At 32.6% G+C, this 25,995-nt stretch overlaps 1 protein-coding gene across 4 annotated transcripts in view; it reads right to left on the bottom strand.

Moving 5' to 3' along the window:
- The window catches only part of CCSER1 (coiled-coil serine rich protein 1), a 1,396,684-nt gene that overhangs the window by 280,682 nt on the left and 1,090,007 nt on the right, over positions 1–25,995 (bottom strand). The gene's annotated exons all lie outside the window — the stretch shown is intronic.

Genomic DNA, 25,995 nt, shown 5'->3' with positions numbered 1-25,995 from the left:
TAAGTAAGGTTTTTGAGTTACTGTATTTGGCAGACATGTATATTAAAATAACATCTGCAGGAAATTAAGAGCAAAATAAAATGCACCTATAGAAGAAAATAAAACCAAAATAACAGCAAAAGATGGGAACATTTAAATTTGACAAGAAAGGAGTTTCGTGAAAAATAGAACACACATGATATTTATGAAGTGGCCTCCTTAGAAAGTAGGTTCCCTTGCACCAGTTCCTTAGCTGATGCATTTTCTCAAAGTCTTCAACTATAAGCAATTGCTCTTTTCTTTTTCTACCTCTAACACTATGCAAAACAAAAAAATGACCTCAAAAAAGGGGCCATTATCTGTGCATCATAAAGTTAACCATTGAAGTAAAGCATAATCAAATGGAACAAAACAGTTATGAAGTAAAGATACTAATTGTGCATGACAGACATCGTTAGGACAACTACATTCTGAATACTTGCTATCTCCCTCTAGTTCACAAAGCTCTGTACAAACACATACTGTGATTCAAATTGTACGCTTTCATTCCTGACACTGATCTGTCACAAAATTACCTGTAATATACTATAGGAGAAGTTCTAAAATATTAGGTAAATGTAGATCACTGTGAAAATCAATAGTTCATTATAAATACAATAACTTACAAAAAGTAAGCATATTTGAAAATGAATAATTTTTACTGAACATTTCCTCTGTGGAACTTCCATGCTTAGCTCATGGAAAGCATTATCTCATTTAGTTCCCACAAGAGTCCCTGAAGTATTTACAATTTTTTACTTTTATTTATTATTCTTCCCATTTTCTCTGATGAGAAAAACTCTCTTTAGAACTGATTAAGTAACTTTAGACTCACTTAAGTGAGAATCAGTGAAGAAACTATCACTTTTTCAAGGCTAGTTAAATAATTAAAATGAGGGATCCACAAAATCACCCCTATGGCTGCTGTTCAATGAATTTTCCTTTTATTCAAAGTAGCAAACACTAGTATTACAGGGTTGGTTCCTATAAAAGTATACCAAAGGGGAAACTTATCTTGTAAAATATCTGCACACTTTCCTTGAGGGATGGAAAATAAGATGTGCAAATCCCCTGCTTAAATTTTCTTTTTCTAAAGATACGTTTGTATCTCTAAATCTGTCTAGGAAAAAGTGTATCCTTTTGTCTATGGTCTGTTGGGATCTGCCTGGGATAGGTTTAAGTACATTTTGCACTGGCTAGAGATTTATGAGTACATTTGAAGAAGGCTCAGCACTCCAGAAACTTGGTAGAGAGGCTCAAGTGTAGACTGTTAGCACTAACCCCATCAGTCATTCAATCCCAAGTATTGAACAATGCAAGCCAAAATCTTGAATACACTGTTGTTTCCCACCTTGAGGCCAAGGGCAGAAGTCAGGATAGGTAACATAAGAGACTATCCCAATTTTGCATTTGAGATATAATAAAGTCGTATCTATGTTACTCAGATGGAAAGGAATCCAAGAGAGATTTACCTAAATCTGGCAGATCCTAAACTAAGACATGCAAACATAGGTTTGACTCCAGAGGGCAAAATTATTATTTACTATGCCAGTTCAGTTTTTTTAAAAATCATCATTATTTGTAGCAAAGATTCACTGTTTGTGAGAAATTGTTTTTCCTTTACTTTTTAGAATTTTTAATTCTAAGGATTCAAGTCCAAGTAACAAAAGCACTAAAAAAACAGTGACATTAAAATTTGTTCTTTAAATCTGTATTATTGAATCTCAGAACAGACACTAAAAATCACATTAATTTTCCTATTTATTAGAAAAATATTTCTAAGGCTTGCAGTATATTAGGACTCATCTTATTAGGTATAGAGAAAGATGTATATTCAAATTCATCCCTACAAAAATTCAGGAAAAAGCCAATGGAACAAAATGTAAAATATAGGAAAATAATATTTTAGATGTTCCCTGATGGGAAGATAGTCTTTTAATTTCTGTAATTTCTAGTTTTTGTGTTAATTGTTGGGGACATTCACAGTTAGGTAAATCCAGACTAGCTTAATAGAATTCTGAGGCAGAATACCTTGGTTTTAAGTTTTTATCTAATTGGCTCCAAGCAACTTATTTCAGGATACTTCTTCCATTCCAACGAGGGACCTGATGATGTACAGTGTATTTGCATGTTCTGGGTTGTCTCTTCTGAGCACAACTGTTCAAGTTACCTATTTCTGTGTCAATGAAGTTTCCCTTCACTGAACCTTGTACAAGTGATACTCTGCTGTGTTTTGATATTTTTCATTATACTTCTCAGAGTCATTTAATTTAGTTGTATGTTTATACTGAATGCAATTGTGTTTTTAAAAAACAGACTTCATTTTTTTGGTGCAGTTTTAGATTCATAGCAAAATTGAGTGGAAGGTACAGATTTCCCCTATATTAGCTGTTCCCACACATGCAAATCCTTGCCCATTATCAGCATCCTATACCAAAGTGATACATTTGTTACAACTGATGAACCTACATTGACACATTATTATCACCCAGGGTCCATAGCTTACCTTAGGGTTCACACTTAGTGTTGGCATTCAGTGAATTTTGACAAAATTACCATGACATATATCTGCCATTATAATATCATAGAGTATTTTCACTGTCCTAAAAATCATCTGTGCTCTGCCTATTCATCTCTCCCTCCTTGCCAACCCTTAACAACCACTGGTCTTTTTACTCTCTCATATTTTTGCCTTATTCCAGAATGTCATGTAGTTGGGGTCATACAGTATAGAGCCTTTTCAAATTGCCTTCTTTCATTTAGTAATATGCCTTTAGTGTTACTCCATGTTTAATGGAAGAACTATCACGGTGTGATAGCTCATTTCTTTTTAGCACTGAGTAATACTCCATTGTCTGGATGTACCACAATATCCGTTCACCTACTGAAGAGCCTCTTGGTTGCTTCCACATTTTGTCAGTTATTAACAGAGTTGCTAAAAACACCTATGTAGGCGTTTGCATGGACGTAAATTTTCAACTTACTTGGGGACATACCCAGGAGAGTGAATACTAGGTTGTATAGTAAGTTTAATTTTGTAAGAAACTGCTGAATTGCCTTCCCTAGTAGCTGTAACTCACTAGAACCTTTTACAGTTAAAAATGCCATCAAGTGTCAGAATAAAAATGAAATATAGACAAAGTTATTTTTAATGAAATTCCAAATCCAAGACTAAAATCTTCATTTACTGGGCCCTCACTTTATAAACTAATATATACGTATAAATTAAGAACAAAGTAGAGCAAACATTACTACTTTTAATTTTTGTCAAGTAATACTTGGGTTGGGATAACAAATTATCAGATATTACCATAAGAAGACAGCATTGTTAGAAAAAAAACACTGTGCATAGGAAAACTGCTTAGCATAAGCAATTTAGAACCAGTTAAAAGAAAATATTTAGGAGGCCATGATGAATAAGCCGAGATTCTCTGGCTCACCCATATAATTTTCTTTCTAACCTATTTTCTCTCTAAAAAGTTTATTAAAAATTCCATCTATAATTTGAGACTATAAATTGAGCAACAATTAGCAATAATTAAATAATTAGTAATAATATGTTCAAATCAAAGTACTGAACTTACTCATCCAAGGCTCGAGAAAGAACACAGCAGTGTTCAATTTAATTGTAGCTCAGTATATCCAGCAAAGAACTACTTCTCCCCTGGACTTTTTCCCCCCACACAGACAGTATAGTTTATGGATATCATTACACTTATTTAACTAATATTTTTTACAGTGCTTTATAGCACACCATGTAGTTATTTCATATATATTGCTATATTAGAAATGACAAAATTATCTGACACACACAGTATCACATGATATGATATCTTTCCCATTACTACCACAAATGGGGAAGAGGAAGAAGTAGTAAAATCAATTTCTCTGGTTACAAAGCCAGGATATGGAAGAGGCAGCCTTGAGCTGAATTCCTCTGGCTCCCAAAATCCAGGGTTTTACTTACTCTAAGCTGAGACTCTGTGACCAAGGTGAATATGAGGACAGAGCCACACACTTAGAGGCTGTTCTGTGAATAATGTGGATATGATGATTTTCACTATAAACCATTTTAGTTACAAATAAGACCTGAAATTAAACAGAAGATTTTGGAATATGGGAAAAAATATGAAAAGCAGAAATTCATAAAAGAAAGGCAATGAGTGCTTTAAGAAGGACACACAAACAAAAAAATGATGAACTTCTATAATAACTTCCTATTCCTCTGGAAGCATTTAGTAAAAACAGATTGTAGACATAGTTCAGAACATAGAGGTAGCAGAGAATAATATAAAATCTGGTTGGGATAAGAGCCAACCTCATTTTTACTTGAGAAAATGTTAACATCTCAACTATGATTGAATAAGAATTCAGAACTTATTCACTGGCCCCAGGAGCACACACCAAAAAACTAAAACAGTGCCAGACAAGGAAGAGAAGTATGAATATAGGAATATTCTTATTCAAAAGCCTTGGGCCAAGTTTTTTCAGAGTTCAGAATTATTCAGAATTTATAAAATAACACCCCTAGCTAAGTCTAGGGCTGAATAATCAAAGACATTAATATTTCTAAAGCAAAACTATGATAATCCCACTATGATTTAACAAAATTATAAATAGCTTCATATCAGTTTAGATCAGGTCAGGTTTGGTTACCAAATAAGTCAGAAAAACTTTGGGTTTTTAGAGGACTTTATTTTCTTATTTGTTTTTTGAATCTCAGAAATGCAGATAAGAGATTAAAAAGTAAGAAATTATTTAAAATTGCATAACTAGAAACTAAGGAGGTATGAAATTTTTAGAAAGCTAGTATTTTAATTGCCATTATCTTAGGTCCTCTTAAAGTTAAATTTCTCTTTAAGGAAGTAGTTTAAAAAACAATTAGTTCAAGAAAATAGATTTGTTTAAGACTATCATTTATACAAGAATGATTAACTTCTTAAAAAATCACAAATGAAAGAAAATTTGACCTTTGTCCTATTGTCCTATCACAGTATATATGTGTGTGTGTGTGTGTGTGTGTGTGTGTGTGTGTATACATACGGAACTAGGATTTAGTTAATGTAACCTTTTTAACTGTTGCAGAATAATTGATTTTAAATGATAACAAAATATTTCTGATGAATGCTCGGTGAAATAAGCCAGGCAGAGAAAGACAAGTAGCAAATGATTTCATTCATCCGTGGAGCATAAGAACAAAGCAAAACCTGAAGGAACAAAACAGCAGCAGACTCACAGAATCCAAGAATGGACTAATAGTTACCAAAGGGAAAGGGGTTGGGGGATGGGTGGGAAGGGAGGGAGAAGGGGAATAGGGGCATTATGATCAGCATACATAATGTAGGGCGGGGGCAAGGGGAAGGCAGTATAGCACAGAGAAGACCAGTAGTGATGCTATAGCATCTTACTATGCTGATGGACAGTGACTGTAATGGGGTATATGGTGGGGACTTGATAATGGGGTAAATCTAGTAACTACAATGTTGCTCATATAATTGTATATTAATGATACAAAGATACAAAAATAAATAAATAATTTTAAAAATACATTTCTGATAAATCCATCAATATTCTTACATTCCTTCATGCTCTTTGGTGGAATTCCTATTTAAACTTTTAAGAATAATGTTTCAAGTTTATATATCAATCAGAACTACCTTCAAGGACTAATTAACAAAGATGGGTTAATAGTTCAGGACATATGTAGATTGCAAAATGCTTGGCAATTCCTTGAAATTGGAAACTATTCAAGTATTTGCATCTTAGGGACCTAAATTATAAAAAAAATTACTTCATTACTTTTGTGCTTAGATTCTTGCTTTGATATTTATTTTAAACCTTCATTAAAGCACCCAAATTGAGCATATTAAATTATCTCTTTAAAAATCCTTCTTGGACCACAGACCTAGCCAAGGCATGCCCTTGATCTACCACCTTGGATGACATACAGTGATACAGTTACTTGCTCATTAATCAAACTAGGCAGTGTACAGAACTTGCAAGGTAAAACTGCCTTTAAATAGAGTGTACTTTCTTGTCCCCAGTTTTTTATATTTACATGACCAAAAAATAGTGATAAATAGGCTGAATATCTACTGTTAGCATTTCAGACCTCATTTCAAGAATAATTTTTCTGCTGTGCTTTGGTTTTGAAAGGTAATGCAGTTAAACTAAGACAATTCTAAGTAGGATTTGGTTTTAGATCTCTTAACTACTAGAAAGGGAAAAGGAAATAATTATTTTTAATGAACAAAATAAAAAGTAACAGGAATCTGTGACATCCTTTCCTTTTTTTCTCAACTACAGGGTAGAAACTTGGAAATGAAAACCTGTGAGTTGATGAATCACATCTTACAGCCTCCGAATAATGTTAACTGGAGCTAAACCTTTCTATTTCTTTTAAGGAAATAACCACTGTGAAAATGCACTGAGAAAATTAAATAATGCCATTCTTTTTTTTCTACCTACGTCTAACACTATTTACCATAGTTATGTTAGACAGAAAAATAGACATGAACAGGTGGAGGGAGAATAAGGACAGTGGAGCCCACTAAAAGGGACCCAAAAAGTTAACCAGGTAAAAGCGGAGAGCCAGAAAGGACTCACTGAGTTAAAGAGTTAATTAGTTGAAGTTTCAAAGGCCAAAAGTGACTTGGAATTTCCAGATATTCCCTAGATAATGAAAGTATCCAAGCACAGCCTGTCTTTATTGTACCAATTAGATTATGCCATTGTAAAATCTATTTAGCCTGCAAAAAAGCCCAGCTTATTCTTTAATTTAACCTATATGCTATTCTTCCTTTTCTTCCAGCCCCTTAATCAAGCAACTTTGTAACCAGGTCAGAAGAAAGGCCTCCAAGTGTAAATAAACCTATGTAGACAAAGAATGTTGGGATCTGGACCAACAGTTACCTAAATAGCCCTATTCTAAAGACAAAACTTCAAAGGAATTATGAATCACCTGTATACATCATACCTTATCCTGATTCTTACTCAAAAAGTCCTATAGAAGACCCTAAACCCTTAAGTGGGCCTCTTCTCTGAGGCTGCCTGCATTCCCCTCTCTTTGAGTGTGTCACTGTCTATTCTACTCCAGATAAGTAGGGAGGGGCTGCTGAGAGCTCTGATTTGGGCTTGCAAGTTCCTGTCGTCTGGGTGATCTGGACAGGACTGCAGCTGTATGATCGAGCTCTTTAGTAGCTTGTCTGAAAATCTCCTTTCTTTGATTTGGGAGTTCTTGCAACATAATCTCACTCCATCCAGTGCTCTGCAGCTTCCCCAGATCCTGGGGTAATAGGGACTTAACTACCATGCCATGAAGATTCAAGCAGACACTGGATTCCAGGAGACCCTCGCTTTAGGAGTTGGCAAGGGATTTGCCCAATGCCGAACAGGAGTTCAATGAGCTTCCCTTTCTTGCCTTTGTCTGGCTTGAATTCAGCCCACTCCTCCCTTGTAGTGTATTCAAATAAAACTTTCATTCTGCTTGGCTACTATGTCTCTGCCTTTCAATTCTTTGTTGCAGCAGGGACAAGAACAGAGGAGAATAAACTGAACCCCTAACAGTTACACACACAGCAATAAATTTACCAAACATATTTTAACAAACATTTGCAGTACAAATTTTGATATCATTAATTTTAATACATTACTAGTTTTAAGAGATACATGTAACTGAGGCATATGAAAACACGTTTTCTTACACAAAATCTACTTTAAATTTTTATTTTATTTTATTAAATAGACCTTCTTGAAAGTTATTCTGCAATTTTCAATAATACATCTCCTGCTAGTACTTCAGTAAGAAACAGAGGATGTTGGTGTAAACTCTGAAGGCACACTGAGAATATGAAATGCAGTATGGCCCATAAGGAAAGAACAAATTCCTCTGCATGCTTCATATCATTTTAACTTATAATAGTAATCACAACTTACTGTATTTCCTGGGAATTTCCCAAGGCACAGCCAAAGGCAATCAGTCCCTCCTAGCTAGTCATAAATGTCCTGTGTTTCTTTCACTGCTTAAATATTGCCCTAAGCCCTCTCTTTTTATTATATGCTTTTGAAATGGAGTGAACCATTTCCCAAAAGACACTTATCAAAAAGAAGGTTGACATTTGGAACAATAAGCAGCAGCATGCACAGTGTGTTAATATGGGGGCCTGAAAGACTTGACATGACTCCCTTTAATTATTTTAGAGCCCTCCTTTCTGGCAGTGTGTTCATTTATTATCACAAGAAATTAAAATCCTTTAAATGTCAGTATTCTTCACACTACAGAAATAGAGAAAATAAGGTAAGTCTGAGGACAGGCTATTCAATTTTATTTTATTTTTTGTAGAGACAGCAATAAATTTTCTCTTTAAACTTTTTTCCTTCATTTGAGACAGATGTGCTGGCTATGATGAACTATATGTTTTTTATAAAAACATAGGAAAAGGACAGAGGAAAAAAGGAACAAAGAAATAATGAAACACAGAGACCTAAGAGATTAATTGAATCATTCTAAAACATACCTGACATACACAAATTCTCATCAAAAACCTTCAGTGCTTCCCCAGTGATGGCAGAATTCAAAAGCATCAAGTATGCTACAAGCTTACATTCACTTACCTCCTTAAATCTACCTACCATTTCCCCAAAATAACATTCAGCCTTGCTGTTAAATAAATTAGGATACTGAAAAATATGTAGATTGCAGAATGAAAGGAGGACAAATAATCTGCAAAGTTTGTGTCTTGATTGGGTAAATTTGAACTATATTTAGGTTTGTATATTGAAGTTACAGTAATATTCCAATTACCTAGCATCAGACTTGCAAAATATTCAGAATTATGAGAGAAATATGGAACTGAAAGTAAAATGGCTCATAAGTAGTAAGGAAGATACAATATCATAGCATTCTTCCATAACCAAAGAGTTTAGTCTTCCTTAGGCTACAACGTATAATAAAATACATCAAATCAATGCCCTCTCATTTACAAAATTAGGACTAGTTGATCATTATTTTTAATTATTCATATATTCAGTAATATAGTCATTAGATTATTATTTATTTTTAGAGAAAAGGTTCTAAGTTAATTATAATTCCAAAGAATGATTTTAAAGACTAATATCAGATTTTAGTATTCAGTAGGTAAAATTAGTCTGTCATTTCTCTCATGGGTGAAAAGTTGTAGTGAGATCTTTAAGGAAATGTCATCACCTTACAAATGGTATTTTTTTTTTATGGTTCAGTAAGACTGAAATAAAGAAATATTAGTTCACACACTATTAAATTTTGTTGTCTCTCTAGCCAAGCAACAGAAAGAAAAATAAATGTAGATAATATTAGAAATACATAGATTAGCCATATATGCATTCAAATATTACATTCCCTTTGTAGTATTTCAGTAAAATTCTTTATGAATTGATCATTTGTCCTCTCATTCATGAGATTTTACTTCCAGCACTCACTGGATGAACAGTGATTAAACTAGTTAAAAATTGTTTCAGTAAAAGTCTATTATGCTCTATAAAATATAAGTCTCACAATGGCAGTGTAAGTGTGTTTCATAGGGAAAATATCAAGGATTGTGTTTTCTAAAACAAAGAATACAGGAAACTTTAAGCAACAGAGAACAGCTGGCTAATACTTCAGAGAAAATGCTCTATTTATTAAAAGACAAACTGGCTTAGAATGATTTTAGATTAATACTAAGATAAAGCCATTTATTTTTGGAAAAATGCCCTATAGCTTTAAAGTATTAGAACCTAGAAAGATTAAAAACTACATACATAATCTTAAGTACAACCACAACTTACTTATTGTACAAGCAACTTTTCTCTTCCCTCTATGTATTAAAAGGATTAAACTTTGGGAAACATTTAAAATCTCAAAAAATCAAAGAGATCAGTACTTTTTCTTTACAGGATCTTTTGCTAATAAAAACTAATTTGTGCTCTCCAGTGGAAGACATTCTATAAATGCAATATAAATGCACTGTAGTTACTATTAACACTTAGGCCTCCTCAAAGTCATTTATGCACTCCGGGTCTTAACACAGTCATCTGTTAAATGGGAATACTGTTACCTGGCTCATGAGGATTTCTTTTTAAGAAAAAAAGTGGCATATATGAAAATATCGAGAAAAATTACTCGACACTCTTTTGCTCACCCAACATTAGTTTTTATTCCTGGTGGTTTGTTAAAAGTTGGCAGGGAGCATAATTATGGTCTTGGTACATGGTAGTATAATTATTTCCCCATTTCCTTCATTTGTCTACATAAAAAAGTAAAAATACAGTCTATACTGGAAGTAAGCAATATTCTTGTGAAATGGATCAAATTGGAAGTGATCCCTATTTGTCGTTTTTTAACAAACAGCACAGATTTGTAAAAAAAAAATATATCATCATGTCTATATTTTATACATATTAAGGTAAAGAAAAAAAAGTTGCTTTCATCTCTGAACATTCCTAATATGGAGCTAGGAGTATTTTTCCAGTATTTAGTTATTTAAGAAGATTTTCCAATTTTAATGATCATAATTTTTCTATCAATTTTGCTTTTTAGACTCAACTACCCCAGATCTTCTACTTTCTTTTTATAGATATTAATTTTCCAATCTTCTAATACCTAATATTTAGCATCACTTTGACATGTGTCAAATGACATCTTGGCTTATAAAGTAGAAAAGTAGATGAAAAGTTGGATAGCTAGGGACTCTCTGTCAGACATGTGCACTAGGATAACAACTATGAAAATGTGGGTCAGTGATTTTACAGAACTCAGTGTCCTCTGAATACTTTTCAGTCTCTGTGCTCATTTTCTAATATAACTTTCAAGTGATATATGTTTAGGAAAATCTGTAATTTCAGTTTTTACTATAGGCAGATAAAGCAAAATGAACTTGAATTTTTAAATTTGGTAATAGGCAATAAAACTTTAAGTGCAGAAATATCATAATTAAGATTAATCTCTGACCTGTTACAAGTTAAAAATGTAAGAACTTTATTCTCATACTAGGTAGATTTCTAGTAAAATAAGCATTATAAAATAGTCACTGTCAGAACACTCAGTCAAATTACGGAGGCAAATCATTGCGTTTTAGGCATAAATACATTGGTTTTTGTCTAGAGTATGCTTGAGCAAGCAGCGAATTGGACTCTTTCTATTTCTGTCCCTGTGTCTCTTTACAGTTGTCATTTATGTATGTAAGTGGTATATTTCAAGATATTTTCATATATGCCACTTTTTTCCTTAAAAAAAATCCTCATGAGCTAGGTAGCAGTATTCCCATTTAATAGATGACTATGTTAAGACCCAGAGTGCATAAATGACTTTGAGGAGGCCTAAGTGTTAATAGTAACTAGAATGAATGAGTTTGAAGATAAAGGGATTCAGGTTGTGCTAAGCTGAGCCCAACTGAGAGATTCAGTGTCTCAATAACTTTTCTGTACAATGAGAGCATCAAGCTTAAATCACAGGGATTAAAATTTAATAATATTACTGTGTATAATGTTGAACTATATTAGAAATATTTAAAAAATTTTTCTCTTATGGTATTATCCTATTCAAGCATAGCAAGAATACCAAAAGTGTGACTAGAGGATCATAAAAATTAAGAGCTTTGTAACTTAAAAAATTTTTTAATTCAGTTGGAATTTTGGTCATTTGGAGAGAATGAAAGACAAATGTATTTTTAGGTTGCATTAATTACAACTATGAATCTGTATCAACAATAAGGAAAGTCATTGAAGTTATAATACCTTTTCACACTTTTTGGTCAGGCCATATTCATTAATCCATTTTTTTCAACATATATTCATTGAGTACCTAAAATGTACAAACATTGTTCTATATTCAGTAATATGTTAAATTATGATTACTTCTCTTAAAAGAAACTATGCCACTATACCTTGAAGGTCTATAAAGTGCCAGGCATTCTCATGTTTAATACAAATTATTATTTTAATAATGATAATAGTTATCATGAATTGAGACCTTATTTTGTGTAAAATACATTAAGGATATTAATTTTTTAAAACAATTAAAAAATTACCAACAAATTAAATTCCAGAAGCAGATGGCTTCACAAGTGAATTCTATGAAAGATTTAAATTAAGGTTAATATCTATCCTTCTCAGACTTTTCCAAAATATGTAGCACAGCTTCCAAATTCATTCTACAAGGCCAAATCACAGTGATACCAAAACTAGATGAAGATGCTACAAAAAAAAGAAATTATAGACCAATATCCCCAATGAACATAGATGCAAAAATTCTCAAAATACATTAACAAACCAATTAGCAAGTTCAAAATACATTAACAGGATCACTCGCCACAACCAAGTGGGATTTATCCCAGGGATGCAAAGATTGTTCAATATCCACAAATCAATCAAGATTATATACCATATTAACAAAAGGAAGGATAAAAACCATAGGATCATCCCAATAGAGGCTGAAAAAGCATTAGGCAATATTCAACATTCACTCATGATAAACATTCTTAACAAAGTAGAGGGAACGTATCTCAACATAATAAAGGCCATATATGAGGAAGTACTAGCCACAGCAATCAGGTAATAAAAAGGATAAAAATTGGTAAGGAATAATTAAAATTGTCACGATTTGCAGATGATAATATATATAAAAAATATTAAAGACTACCAAAAAATTTAGAATTAATAAGTGAATTCAGTAAAGTCACATGATACAAAATCAATATACAGAAATCTGTTGCATTTCTATATACATATAACAAACTAGCAGAAAGACAAATTAAGGAAACAATCCCATTTATAACTGCATCAAAAAAGAAGAAAATACCTAGGAATAGATTTCAATAAAGAGGTAGAAGACTTGTACTCTGAAAATGATAAGACATTGATGAAAGAAACTGAAGATGATACAAATATATGTAATTCTACGTTCATGGATAGGAAGAATTAATATTGTTAAAATGGCCTTACTACCCAAAGCAATCTATAGATTCAATGCAATTCCTACCACAATACCAATGACATTTTTCACAGAACTAGAACCAATAATCCTAATATTTGTATGGCACCACACACATAAAACACTAAATAGCCAAAGCAATCTTGAGAAAAAAGAAAAAAGCTGGAACTATTATGCTCCCTGATTATAAACTATACTACAAAGATGCAGTAATTAAAACAGTATGGCACTGGCCATAAAAACCAGACACAGACCAATGGAATAGAATAAAGAACCCAGAAATAAACACATACCTTTAATGGTCAATCAATATATGGCAAATGAGGCAAGAATATACAATGGGGAAAAGACAGTCTTTTCAATAAACGGTGTCAGGAAAACTGGACAGCTACATGCAAAAGAATGAAACTAAATCACTGTCTTATGCCATACACAGAAATAAACTCAAAATGGATTAAAGACCTAAGTATAAGACCTGAAGCTATAAAACTACTAGAATTAAATGGGGATAACTCTTGAAATTGGCATTAGTAATTTTTCTCTGGTTATGTCTGTCCAGGCAAGGGAAACAAAAGCAAAAGTAAGTAATTGGGACTACATCAAACTAAAAAGCTGCTGCCCAGCAAAGGACACCATCAACAAAATAAAAAGGCAACCTACTGTATGTGACAGTATGTTTGCAAATGATAAATCCAATAAAGGGCTAATATCAAAATATATAAAGACCTCATATCTAAACACACACAACATAAATGATCTGATTAAAAAATGGACAGAGGGCCTGAATAGACATTTTTTTTTCTAAAGCATACAGACAGCCAACAGACATATGAAAAAATGCTCAACATCACTAATAATAAGAGAAATTAAAATCAAAATCACAATGAGATGTTACCTCACACCAGTCAGAATGGTTAGCATTAAAAAATAAAATAACAAGGGTTGGCAAGGATGGGGGAAAAAGGAATCCTTTTACATGGAAATGTAAATTCATGCATCTACCATCAATAGCAACATAGAGGTTTCTCAAAAACTAAAAACAGAAATACCATATGCCCCTGTAGTTTCAATTCTGAGAATTTATCAGAAGAAAACAAAATAACTAATTTGAAAAGATACATGCATTACTATGTTTATCACACTGTTATTTACAACAGCCAAGATATGGAAACAACCTAAGTGCTCATTGATGGATGAATGGCTGAAGAATATATGGCATGCACAATGAAATATTACTCAGCCATGAAAATGAGTGAAATCTTGTTATTTGAGACAACACATGGATCTAGAGGGTATACTAAGTGAAACAAGTCAAACAAAGAACAACAGATACCATATGATTTCATGTACATGAAGAATCTGAAAACAAAATAAACAGGTAAAACAATTAGATTCATAAACAGACTAGTGGTTGCCATAGTGGAGTGAATTGGGGTGCTAGGTGAAATAGTTGGAGGGGATAAGGAAGTACAAATTTCCAATTATAAAATAAATTAGTCACAGGGATGAAATTACAGCATAGGGAATATAATCAATAATATTATAATATCTTGGTATGTTGACAGATGATAACTATACTTAATGTGGTAAACATTTAGTAATGTATATTATTGTTGAATAACTATGTTATATACCTGAAATCTATTAATATCATAGTATATATCAACTATATTTCAATTTAGAAAAGATAAAAAAATTAAAATCACAACAACTTTGGTAGGTGGAATTATTTTTATTTCATTTCCTAAGAAGGAAACAGACACAGGTATTATGTACTTTGCCCAAAGTTGCAGAGCCAGCAATCTCTAAACTAAGATTTGAACTCAGATAGCTCAGCATCAGAGCCCAAGTTCTTATTGACTCTATCTTTTGTTTTTCTGATCACTTTGAAGCACAAAAGTGCTTAAATTTATTATATCATTTATTTTAGTCCTGAGATCTTCACAATTATCACAAAAATCCTTTGAGGCAAATACAATCTTCATTTTGCAATTCAGGAAACAAGTTCGTAGGAGAGGTTAAGCAACTTGATTTAAGTCATACATGTCTCCTCTCAAATCTACAAAATAGAGCTGCACTCAGGAACTTCAGCACTACATGACTTAGGAAAAGGTTAAGCATATCTTTGGAATAGCAGCAAAACAAAGGTACAGAGAAATAGCATATGCATTTAACAAACTGTATTCTTGCTAGTTGATAATCTAAAAAATCAACAGTTATCAATGAAAAAAACTAGGACTGAATTAGATGCCTTTGTTTCTATTGTCTGGTTTAGCATTTTTATTTCAATTATATATGTGGAGAGTGAAGTGGACCATGATAAGACACTACACTTTCCAGTGCTCAGAGCTTCTAAGAGTTTTACTCCCACTCTATATATCACATTTTATATTCATAAAAGCTACATGAAGTAGCATTATTTGTGGCAGAAGTTAAGCTGACAAAATTCAATAACTTGCTCAGATTCACAAGACTAGGAAGAAGCAAATATGGAATGTAAACTAAAGGCATTATGACTGTAAAATCCAAGTTATTTCTAAGATATCATCCTGACAACTAGTCTATTCAGAAGAGAGCTACTAGGATAATGAGAAGACTTGAAACCATGCCAAAAGAGGAGCAGTTAAAAGAAAGAAATTACCTTGGAGAAGAGAAAACTCAGGCCACTATTAAACTAACTGCCGATATATTGCTGAATATAAAAGAGATTTTAAAAACTGTATTATTCCAAAGATGCAGGACTAGCACCAAAGGATAGAAGGAAGAGTGACATATCGTGAATTAACCTAAGAATTTTATTAACAGTCAAAGCTATTACAAAGAATATTTGGGTAGAGACTGGATAACTGTGGTGGTGTGACAGACTGAATAAGCACTAAGGGTAGGAGACATGGCATCTAGAGTGCTTTCTCTCAAGCATGGCTATACTTTGGACTTATCTGGAAATTACAACAACAAAAACATATGCCAGAGTATGACCTTCAATGATTGTGATTTAATTGGAATGGATTGTGAGGCATGGGCATTTAAAAAAATTTCTCAGGTAATTCGTTCTAATGTTTAGTGAGGCTTGACAGGCTATCACTCTTGAGAGTTGTTAGGACAATCTTGTAAGATGATTAAACCATGAACTATAAAGTGGGACCATCAACAATGGTAGTTTTGAACACTGGTTGTTAACAAGGCCCCTCTTCCACAGCATAACAGTTTAGAGCACGTGCTTAGAATCAGAGTAGAATTTCATCTCTGCCAACTAATCACTGTAGAGCTTGCCTGCTTCATCTATACAGTGAGATACTAGCAATTTTCCCTTTATGGAAGAGATTAATATAAGCTCTAGCACAAAATCTATACAATTAGTAGTTATTACTTATATGTTTACTTCCAGTGGGGTAGAAAGAACCATACTGTTCTTTTCCCAAGCTCATGTGCCTACTGCGGGAATGCTAGGTAGGGGGAATAGTGTGTTAGGTTCCTGGATAATTATTTACCTCTTTTTCTCCTCATCTTTCTGTTGCATTTTTTTCTTCACACCCTTCAAGCTTAGTTAGTGTGCTATTATTTGGAAAGGGAAAGTGTAAGTTCACCAAGGTGATTAAAAGTGTTAGTATATAGGATTTGAACTCATAAGCACTCAGTTGTATATCTACAGAAACTCTAGAAATCAATCCTGTTGTGAATTTGAATTTTTAAGTTTGTACCCCTCTGAATCTGACAAACCATATACATGAACTATAAGCATGTGAACACTCAACTATCCTTGCTGTTTTAAATCTTTTTGCAACTGCTTGCTTTTCCAAGTGTTTCCAAGTTGAACAAACACTCTTTCTTAAGAATACCAAGGTCTTGATCATGTGTGTATGAGTTCATATTCTTTTGTAAAGATCACAGCCTCTTTGAGGACTATTAAAAAAATGAATGTTGTAAAACTGGCTCACATAAATGTATTGAGAATATGCATCCCACTTCATTCCAATAAAATATATTTAATTAAAACAAATTTATGCAACGAATGGTTTTGTTTTTTAAAGAAAGGAATATGCCAATGAATTCACCAAGTCTCTTTAATATGTGAATTTAAGATAATATTTGTACAAAGCATTTCACTTCCATCATGATACCTTTGAATCTTCCTTCCATCTAGGCTATTTTTAATAATTCTGTTTTAATTTTCAGTTGTCTTCATATTTTAATTAAAAATTTTAAAAAATTCTTTAAACAATTTTCCCAAACCTCTTTTTTACTTACAACATACAACTGTTTTTGTAGCAAGTTCATTTTAGATTTCATTTGTGTCCTATTTTCAGAATTTAGAATCATTTTGAGTATTCACTCAGAGGTTCCTGTTTTATAGACATATGAAATGGAAGAAATGCAGTATTTTAATTAAGGACACATGAGATTTTATCCAGGTTCTGTTTTCCAATACATTGGTGACCCTAGACAACTTAACCTCTCTCTGCCTCATTTTCCACCTGTAAAGATGAAATGATTTACTGCATAAAGCACCATGGCTTTATTTTTGCACATTGACATAAAGGTGAGACATATACTAAGTAGTTAGTGAATAAATTTGAGTTCAATCAGATATCTACAACTAATTATTTGTATGATATGAAATGATTATAATCTCCTTGAGCTTCAATAGCTTCACCTTAAACACAAAGTTTATAATACATATTTTGCATCACAGTAGTTATGACAATCAAATGCTGTAATATGAGAGATTTGCTTAAAGAAATGAAAGTGCTTAACAAATGTGATTTATTAGTAAATATTGACATTAACTCAATTTATCTGTAATGCATTTTTGTGTGTCAGGCAGAAGGGAGTTTGCTTAATGCAGAAAGCATAGCACAGGGGAAGAGCTGAGGTATCCCCAGGGAGAGGATGTTCTGTCCTTAGAACACTGACAAGAAATACTGCTGACAAAACAATCATTTTAAATTGTAAGTTATGTCATTTTATTGCACACAATATTAGTTATCTAAAGTTTTTAAAAGATTTACCTTAAGTAGCTTTTAGTACATTGCAGTTTTATGTATAGTATCCCTTGGCCTCTCACATTGTGAGAAATTGTATTTCTACTCAGCTGACTCCAAATGATGACAAATTCTGAATTACTGACATCTATAGTAGTAAAATTTAAACAACCATAGCATTTGTCCAGCATAAAAAAGAGTGATAATCGACATTTACATAGTTTAAAATAGTAGGTATCATTTCTCACTTCCCACTAATAATCTCACCTCTTTCCTCTTTTCCTTTTGGAAAACGATGCCATTTTAAAGGAAATTTGTTAATTGTGATCAGCTTACTGTTAAATGCAGGAATATTAAAATAAATATTTTCTCCCCAGAAATACTTCTCAGGGTAAAGTTATAGCTCAATAAAGAAGATACATTCACATCTTAAAGTTAGCACTAAATATTTTACATGTGGTCTTTTGGCACAAGTGCAGCTTATGTAGGAGAAACATTTGTATTTTCTGCAGTGGGCATTTACTACTAAGGTGAACCATTCTATTCAGAACAAGTGGAATATTTTCTTCACAAATATCCAAACCTAACTTTAAGCACAGTGTGAAGTTATGGCACACAAAAGAAGTTTATTTTAATTATGTGTCCTTAGTCTTTTTAATTTTTTTAATTTGAAATTATTATGGTAAAAACACCATGATATTTACTTCTCAAGACAATTTTAAGTGTACTACACGCTACTGTTGACCACACATATGATTTATAGATCTCTAGATAAAATATTTTTTTATTCTTAATAAGATGTTTTTGACAAAATTTTCAGTTTGTTTTAAGAGGTCATTTAGCCTCTTTAGAATAAATGTGATTAGCTGCCTGCTTTATATTAGAATATAGTTCTAGATGTGCAGAAGTCTGGGTGTACATGTGTGTACATGCAAGTGTGTATTCAAACCTTACTGAATGTACATAATTCAGAAAAGTAGGCAAGTTGAATGATGAATATTAAAATTAATCTTGCATGTTGAGCCCAGCTTGATGTTAAAAGAGTTTAGGATTAATTAACTGCATGAGTTTTCTTTTTGAAAAAAATGAAACAAACATTTGGTATGTCTTCTGTTAACTCCACTGCATCTGTGGGCTACTTTGGGACATGCTAAAATTTAGTAGGATAAAATAAAATCTAAGAAGAAGTTAATTACTTTCTTTAACATAATATTCCTGAGTATATACTGATATTTCTTTTTTATTGTGTGGTTTTAGTAATATGCTATTCATTATTTTATCCATAGAAAATGGTGTTAGTATTTGGGGGCTACAGTGATGCTTTTCCCACACAAGAACTTATAGTCAAATAATATTTTGTTCTTAAAATATATAGGTAGCCTGAAATATTGAAAAGTCTCCATAAAGTGACAGAAAATATTTCCAGGCCCTTAGGAGTATATTATGATTGACTATATTAGCACACTTGACAGAAAAATGTGTCACCCACAAGGGAGTTTGGTTAGCCCAGGAGGCATAGCATGGGGACAGACAGGAGGTCTTTCCATGGAGCTGATATTCAGTTCCTAGAATACTGCCTGGCAGGCTTTTATTTTTTTAACATAATGTCACTTAACATCAAAATCAAACAACTGATTCCTTCTTTTAATTAATATGCTCACTAAACCATTTTGACTATAATTTGGTTTCCTCTGTGCCATCCCCATGGAGAAAAGGTTGAATAGTTTATTTGCTTCCCTAGTATAACAGTTAGCATTCTTACTGTACATGGATAAATTAGAATCCTGAATTTATACATCAGTCTAATGAACTCATTTTTTTGTGAGTCTTCCTATAAGTGATGGGTCTGCTCTGTGAGTACCAAAACAAGTTTATCATTCTGCAGAGTGACAAGTACTTGAACTTCTAAAAAAAAATCACTGTCAACTGTGACATTCCCTCAATAATGATAATTAGCAGACACTTATGTAGATCTGTGATGTGAGACACTGTTGAATGTTTTTGACATATACTAACACATTGTATGGTCATACGAAGTCTTTGAGTTAAATATTTTCATTATATATATATTTTCATACCAAGAATTTAAGTCAGAAAAGTAAAAGGTTGAGGAAGGCATCAGACTCGGGTGTATGGTTCCAAAAACCGTGCCCTGATTTCTATGTGCCAGAGTACTTCTGGAGTACTTGTTAATACAATCATTAAAATTCTCTAAGGCCTAATACCAATCTTAATATTCCTGCTTATTTTATCTTTCTGCCTTGATATTTAATTTTATTTCATAAAGCTGAATAGTTTCATAACAAGCTAAATAGGAATTAAGTATTTTTTATAACTTAATAACATATATGGGTTCTAAGGATCTTATAATATGCTACTTCCAATCAAATAGTGAAATTATTTGAAAACAGAAATACATGAAAAAATTTGGAATCATTAACCATAACATTTTAAAGGCAATGCAGAAAATTCAACAAAGTATGGAATTTTAAAAAAAGTTTTTAAAATAAAGTACTCACCTACTCTTACTTATACTTATACAGGCTAATAAAGGATATGGGACTTTATGAAATTGAAACCATACATCTGTTTATTAATCACTGCCATTACATGAGAGGGTAGCTGTATGTTAACTTGGCTTTTTATTTGTATTTAAGATTAATAAATAAGATTAATATCTGAAAGGATTAATCAGTGAATTTATAATATGTATAAACAACATTAAAGTAACCCTTACAAACATTTGCTCATGATAAATTCATTTAGTGAATACATATTAAAATTCTTACTGTGGGCCTACTACTCTATGAGAGTTGCAGAATAAATTATAAAAATCTCCTCTTTTAACCTAATATAAATTATAAAAATACCAGCAACAATAACAATATAATAAAATGGCAAAAATCAAAATATGACTAGAGTATGTTAAGTACAAGAAGGTATAAGAGAGGAGTTTATTTCTGACTGTACATTTATTTACTGAATACACATTTATTCTGTGCTCCTCTATGCCAGAAGGGTACTCTAATTCCACAGTTTGGGAGGACTGGTTATTCAGTAGTGAACATAAAAAAGTGTTTGTGTTCATGCATCTTGTTATGGATTCCAGTGACAGGAGAAAGATGACAAATACTATAAAAAATATAATGTTAAGGAAGTGCTATGTTCTCATATTAAACAGGATAGCCAGGAAGGAGCAGAGAACTCAATGACATGAGGAAATGGTTCCAACAGGTATTGTTTAGAGAAAAATACTTCAGCTTAAGGTTGAACAGCAGATTAAGAATAGCTAATTACAGTTCTTATAAAGTTCCACTTTTGAGTTTTTATGAAACCTAATTTAAGTAAAATCTTTAAGGATGAGTAGGATTTGAGCAAGGAACAGTACGAAAAGGACATTGCAAGGAGATGGTTTGGCACGAACAAAGGAAGGATATTGTGAAACAAGGGGGCTATTTGGGGAATGGGGTATTTTTAGCTGAAGTGTTAAGGTATACATAGAAGAAAGGGGCAGGTGTGACTGAGAAAGAGAGTTAAAATTAGTCATATGTATCAGGACATGAAATTTAAGAGTAGAAGTAGGAAAGGAGATATATATGCAAAAGTCAGAAAATAGAATTGATAAGATTCTATGATCAGCTTGATTTGGTGTCCAAAAAAAAAGATGTCAAATATTTTGAAGTTTGGACCTATGTGACTTTTGAAAAATTATGTTCTCATTAGTAAGAAAACAAATCTGAAGACCAGAATTGATAACAACCATTGAGTGACAATATCCATTATATTAAAAACGCATAAATTATAATTGAAATTTTGATTATGTATGACTAGTATATATGTATGACCACATCTCTCTATATATAATTTCCATAATTTTAATCAAATTAAATAAACAAATATAATTCAGAAACTTATATATGAACATGTTTGAATTAAATAATGGAAATTAATCTCTAATTTCAAATATTATTAAACATTTAAGAACCTAAGAGTATAGGCACAGGAAATGCTGAATAGGTTACTTGATAACATACTTAATAAACATTGGGCCATATTTATCTTAAAATTACATAATGCCTAACAGGATTATCTTTATCCCTTGAAGAGGTTCAGTATAGTGTCTATGATCATGTGCTCTGGTTAGATTTCCAGAGTTGAATTTTGCCTTATTTTAGTTGTGTGACTTTTGACAAATTATGTTGCTTCACTGGTGGGGATGAGGCTGAGGCTGAGGGTGTGGGAATCCCCCATGACGAAGGTAACTGGTGTGCTCACTCCACAGGATCACTGGGAAAATGTAAGGGGCGAATCTAAAGTGCTCAGCATTATGCCTGTAACACATCTAGTTCTCTCTGCATATCACCATGATTGTTATTACTAATGAGATATTACACAGTTTTATTTGGATTTTTTTTTTGAAGTATTCTGCTCTTTTACTTGAAAGTAATTTTTCCCCTTTAACAACAATGGTCTAAAATTGCTAGAGATTTGGGAGAAAAAGCAACATAAACAATTTCTAATACCATTCATCTAATATAGGTTTGCATTACTTTTTTATTTCTTCAAGTTCAATTTTATCACTTTAGAAGACATGTTGAAGAAGATATGTTGAAGGTCAAACAATGAGAAAAAAATATATCACATACATATCTGGGATGTGAGCAATGCTTAGATTGCTATATATTGGAAGTAACCTTTTACACACTAGATGACACAATATTAAGAATTTCTTTTATATTTTCATGCATGCTTAAAACACACTTCTGAATTTTGGAAAACTTAAATGAATGAAACTTTCTCACTTGCCTAATCATTTCTTGACCTTATACACACACAGTATCTGTAAATTAAATGAAATATTAGGAAAATACTTTAACTACAGTTTTGTTGTATTTCATAATTCTGTTCAAATTCTGCTGAGTGTATAACAACACACACACACACACACACACACACACACACACACACACACACACACATAATAGAAGTGCTCCAATCAAATACCATGGTATCTGTTGTAAACTACCTTTAGGAATCAAAAATCCAAACTATTTAATATAGGGAGGGAAGAATTTCTATTTTTTTCCTTCAAGCCATCTGAATAAATGATAGGATAGATGTGAATTCCAGATCAATTCTCAGACAGACATGAAAAGTTTGGGCAACAACTTAATTTTTCTGTCATATGAGGCAAATTCATGTCAAGGGCAGAAACAGGGCATTGTTAAGGACAAGGGGTTTAAGAAAAATCACAGCCTGAGAGAAAATTATGTGTCATGGAGTCAGGGAAATAAGTAAATCCCTGAAAGAAGTTTTGGTTTTGAAAATCTTGCATTCTGAAACACCTGTTCTTCATTCAGGACCACACATTTTTTTTTTCCCAGAACATAAACCCAAAAACTCTGCCAAGTTCTGAGGGTTAAGGTTAATATAGGACACATTCTCAGCCCTCAAGGAGCTGACAGTTCCTGCTGAGAAGCCGTGAAGATACCCAGTATACTGAGTATCTGATACCCAGGAGAAGATCAATAAATATCTGCTTGCTTAATGACTGTTGATTATCTGGAACCTACAAAGACAGCAGAAAACATTATAGTCCAACCTCAGGACACAGGAAAGGTTTTCTGGCAAATAAGTAAACTGATTTGTGAAGAAAGTAGTAACTTTCAGACTGAAGGAACGACTTAAGTAAAAGCCTGGAACATAAAACCTATAACATTCTGACTAATTCGCCCAGTAATACTGTAGTGTCAAGTGTGAGATAAAATAAAGGCGATACACCCATAGAGACAGAAAGTGTGACAGTAGTAGGAAGGGTAGCTGGACTAAAAAAGCTGTTATTTTAGAAATGGTCATGGAAAGTGAACCTTAGAGCTCTGGGATTCTGCCAGCTTTTCTTTCTACGTACACAGTCTAAGATTAAAGTGGGAACATATTTTCTCTTGTAGCCACAATAGCCACAACCTCCCTCAGTGCACAAAATTAAATTATTGAGAAAAGGAAAAGAAAGACATTTTCTTTCTCTTGGCTACAATAATAGTCCTGTCATAGTCTTCCAAAATATGTGACACCTAAAATCATAGAATTGGCTTAAAATGTCAACTAACTCAAACCTTCAAAATTTGAAAAAAAAAAACAGCATAAAACTATAACCACAATTTTTTAGAAGTACATGTTTTAGGATAGTTTTGGATTCACAGAAAATTTTCAAAGATAGTTTCTACTTAGTTTATGTGATTCAAACTATAATTAAATTCAATCCAGCTTTTTAAATTCTACAGAGTAATTGGAAGCAAGGGAAAAGGACAAAACTGTGATCATGAGCAGCTCTAATACAAACAGCATCCTATACTACAGTATGTCAGGGAACATATGCAGCAATCTTCTCATTTTCATTAAGCACTGTGAATGGAACCTATCAAGGTTCTGAGGTGAGAAATCCTTGGCATTTAAAAAGGTGGTCAGTGGGACTGAAGGGTAATAGTGACCAAGTCAGAGAGTAACAGGAAATTGACTTAGAGAGGCAGGCAAGTCCCATTCAGAGAGAACTCAGTGTACCTGTTAGGAATTCAAAGTTTTAGAGATTATTTTTTCCAGTATTGCAGAAGAATAAATACTAAAATAACTTCAAGTTGGTTTTCTTGTATCTAATGATTACCTTCATCTAGGTTTACTTTTAGAATTCAGTGTTATAGTTTCTTCTGCTTCAAACACATTTCCCTGCATTTCAAATGCCCTGTTCCATCTTAAACTTTCTCTCTGCATAGAGAAATCTACCCTATCACCCACCATTTAGTCTAAAGTAGTTTCCCTCTATTAGTAACTTTCATCAAATTGGTTGTTTTTCTTTATATCACTTTCCAAGATACATAATTGCACACACCCACCCCCACACACACATATATATACATACACACTTTGTGTGAATGTGGGTATATGTAAAATATATGTGGAAACATATGTACACAAAGTTTTCTTCCAGGCTAAAATATCCACGATGCTATGGATAATGCATTTTTTACTTCTATATATCCACTGCCTAGCACAATACCTGATACATTCTAGAGCTTTAATAATGTTTTTGTATAATACCTGAGTTAATTCCCACCTCATTTAAAATGTACAAGGACAAATATCACAAAAATAAAATTTATAAAGCAAAATGTGGAGGAGACATATTATGGAGACGAAATTAAAACTAATGAGAAAATGTGTGTAGAGAACAAGTCAAATACACCAAAAATAGATAAAAGGTATTCTATTAGTAGAAATTTAAGTATCCAACTGTGTAGTGCACCTACTAGAACAGGTGCATTAATTATTAGCCAAGAGAGTAACAAATGAATACTCCCCAAATATTTTCTGATTTAATGACAGAACTACACTGTTTTACTATAATAAAATTGATATATTGTTAAAAAGATAGTATTAATAAAAATTATTCCCTGTGTGTGTCCCCTCTTGCAAATTGATTTTCTCTTAAATTAATTTATAGTCAGTGAAACACTTCAGCATAAAAAACCATCGGAGCATGACAGGTAATAATATCGTATAATGACAGATTAGGAAGCTCTAATATAGGAACTACAATGAATTGCATATGTATTAATATTAGATTTTACTTGTGACAAAAATTCCCAATATTGAAAATCTTGTGAAATGCCGTCTCATTTAGTATTTAATAATTTTCTTCTTGTTGAAAGGAAGGATTTCTATGTGGAATTTTAGATGATGGCCATTCAGAATTTAAGGTCATTATTTTTAATACTACTCTTTTATAAATATAAAATTTCAGAACTGCTGATTTTCACCTTCATTTCTGAATCTTTGCTGAGAGCTGTCATTTTTGGTGCAGGTACTGATTCTCAGAATTATTAATCAGTGTGAGATTTATGAAATATTCCTTAAATGACAAGAAAATTCCTCACAGGGCGAACTCTACACTTTGCCAGGAAATTTAGAAGCTTCTGAAGTGACAATTGGACACACCCAAACGTGCCCAGGACGTGTGCGGGGCAGTCTCTCAAGTCCGTCATGAGGCGTATGTAC

Source organism: Manis pentadactyla, chromosome 5, assembly GCF_030020395.1.
Source record: "Manis pentadactyla isolate mManPen7 chromosome 5, mManPen7.hap1, whole genome shotgun sequence".
NCBI lineage: Eukaryota > Metazoa > Chordata > Mammalia > Pholidota > Manidae > Manis > Manis pentadactyla.
This window is presented reverse-complemented; position numbering and strand designations above follow the sequence as displayed.